The sequence below is a fragment of the Schistocerca cancellata genome, chromosome 7 (assembly GCF_023864275.1).
Source record: "Schistocerca cancellata isolate TAMUIC-IGC-003103 chromosome 7, iqSchCanc2.1, whole genome shotgun sequence".
Lineage (NCBI taxonomy): Eukaryota > Metazoa > Arthropoda > Insecta > Orthoptera > Acrididae > Schistocerca > Schistocerca cancellata.
Window position 1 is genome coordinate 128,865,575 of NC_064632.1, and position 2,956 is coordinate 128,868,530.

The following is a 2,956-nucleotide window of genomic DNA, read 5'->3' on the forward strand; positions in this document are numbered from 1 at the left end:
GATACAGCAAAGGTACTTACATGTCATTGTCTTAGGTTTAAGGCATCAAGTGCTATGCCTCAATCTGTACGAAAGTTAAGTACCACTTTCTGACATACACTCCTGGAAATGGAAAAAAGAACACATTGACACCGGTGTGTCAGACCCACCATACTTGCTCCGGACACTGCGAGAGGGCTGTACAAGCAATGATCACACGCACGGCACAGCGGACACACCAGGAACCGCGGTGTTGGCCGTCGAATGGCGCTAGCTGCGCAGCATTTCCGCACCGCCGCCGTCAGTGTCAGCCAGTTTGCCGTGGCATACGGAGCTCCATCGCAGTCTTTAACACTGGTAGCATGCCGCGACAGCGTGGACGTGAACATATGTGCAGTTGACGGACTTTGAGCGAGGGCGTATAGTGGGCATGCGGGAGGCCGGGTGGACGTAACGCCGAATTGCTCAACACGTGGGGCGTGAGGTCTCCACAGTACATCGATGTTGTCGCCAGTAGTCGGCGGAAGGTGCACGTGCCCGTCGACCTGGGACCGGACCGCAGCGACGCACGGATGCACGCCAAGACCGTAGGATCCTACGCAGTGCCGTAGGGGACCGCACCGCCACTTCCCAGCAAATTAGGGACACTGTTGCTCCTGGGGTATCGGCGAGGACCATTCGCAACCGTCTCCATGAAGCTGGGCTACGGTCCCGCACACCGTTAGGCCGTCTTCCGCTCACGCCCCAACATCGTGCAGTATTCGTGTTTGGCGCCGTGCAGGTGAGCGCCACAATCAGGACTGCATACGACCGAGGCACACAGGGCCAACACCCGGCATCATGGTGTGGGGAGCGATCTCCTACACTGGCCGTACACCACTGGTGATCGTCGAGGGGACACTGAATAGTGCACGGTACATCCAAACCGTCATCGAACCCATCGTTCTACCATTCCTAGACCGGCAAGGGAACTTGCTGTTCCAACAGGACAATGCACGTCCGCATGTATCCTGTGCCACCCAACGTGCTCTAGAAGGTGTAAGTCAACTACCCTGGCCAGCAAGATCTCCGGATCTGTCCCCCATTGAGCATGTTTGGGACTGGATGAAGCGTCGTCTCACGCGGTCTGCACGTCCAGCACGAACGCTGGTCCAACTGAGGCGCCAGGTGGAAATGGCATGGCAAGCCGTTCCACAGGACTCCACCCAGCATCTCTACGATCGTCTCCATGGGCGAATAGCAGCCTGCATTGCTGCGAAAGGTGGATATACACTGTACTAGTGCCGACATTGTGCATGCTCTGTTGCCTGTGTCTATGTGCCTGTGGTTCTGTCAGTGTGATCATGTGATGTATCTGACCCCAGAAATGTGTCAATAAAGTTTCCCCTTCCTGGGACAATGAATTCACGGTGTTCTTATTTCAATTTCCAGGAGTGTATTCTTAATAAATGGTATTTGCTGTTTTGCATTGTGTTTTCACATCTTTGTTGTAGTCTCATCCTGTCAACTCCGTCCGAACAGCCCTTGGATGGCCCAACGGTTCCGACCGGCCGCCGTGTCATCCTCAGACCACAGGCGTCACTGGATGTGGATATGGAGGGGCGTGTGGTCAGCACACCTCTCTCCCGGCCGTATGTCAGTTTACGAGACCGGAGCCGCTACTTCTCAATCAAGTAGCTCCTCACTTTGCCTTACAAAGATGATTGCATTCCGCTTGCCAACAGCGCTCGGCAGACCGGATGGTCACCCATCCAGGCTGACCCAGCCCGAAAGCGCTTAACTTCGGTGACCTGACGGGAACCGGTGTTACCACTGCGGCAAGGCCGTTGGCACCTCTAGTGGCGGAGGACTTACGGTGTCATGTGTAATTTTATTCGTGTTCGAAACAGACTTATGTCTGTTGAAGATATTTTTTTATTGGACTTGACGCAGCCGCTGGGCTAAGACATTTTCCATTTATTAGTATGTAAGACTTCCTAAGAAGGCTAGGTTTAAAATAAACATAATTTAGTGCAACTGTCGGCTGCTTTTCATTCGAAACAATTACAAAAAGTTCTTGTATTGCCTCTACCAAGATATTCCTGATTGGTACTACCTTTGCCCAACGAGTGTATCTGTTCAAATGGCTCTGAGCACTATGGGACTTAACATCTGAGGTCATAAGATCCCCTAGAACTTAGAACTACTTAAACCTAACTAACATAAAGACATCACACACATCCATGCCCGAGGCAGGATTCGAACCTGCGACCGTAGCGGTCGCGCGGTTCCAGACTGAAACGCCTAGAACCGCTCGGTCACAACGGCCGGCAGTGTATCTATCACAGTAAATTTGTAGCAGTACCCTTCTGATGAAGGCAGTCGATCCGTAGTATTTATCTGTATGTGGGAGAACCTGCTTGTTGCCTCTGGAAATTTCTCATCAACTTGTGCACATGATTGCCCATCTCACATTGGTGACCACACTATAAGTGTTCTCGCCTGTTGGCGACAATCTTTCTTTATGTTGAGCTAAACGAACCTTTCTGTCAACAGTTGAATGCTTGGTTTTGTGCTATGGTGGGCTAGGTTATCAAAACTATCAAAAACCACTTTGCATAACTTCTCTGGCACAAAAGGCCTGGGGCTGGTTCTGGAAACATCACACAGTATCATATATTTAACTCCTAACACCAGCACCTGTGTAAGCTATAAGCTGTAAGCCAATTGAACTAATTTGGAAATGAAACTTCCTGGCAGATTGAAACTGTGTGCCGGACCGAGACTCGAACTCGGGACCTTTGCCTTTCGCGGGCAAGTGCTCTACCGATCAGCGTACACTCCGCTGTAGAATGAATTTCATTCTACTTTGGAAATATTCCCCCAGATGTCTGTCAGTCGCCTGTGCTGTGCTGAGTTGCTTGTAATCAACTGTGCACGAGATAGCTTTGATTCATGAGAAGAAATCAGCTAGTACATTCTCCATCCATTACACGTG

The 2,956-nt window shown here is 50.9% G+C and overlaps 1 pseudogene; it reads right to left on the bottom strand.

Moving 5' to 3' along the window:
• Positions 1 to 1,694: 1,694 nt before the first annotated feature.
• On the bottom strand, positions 1,695 to 1,810 carry LOC126093820 (5S ribosomal RNA; annotated as a pseudogene).
• Between the last annotated feature and the right edge of the window lie 1,146 nt (positions 1,811 to 2,956).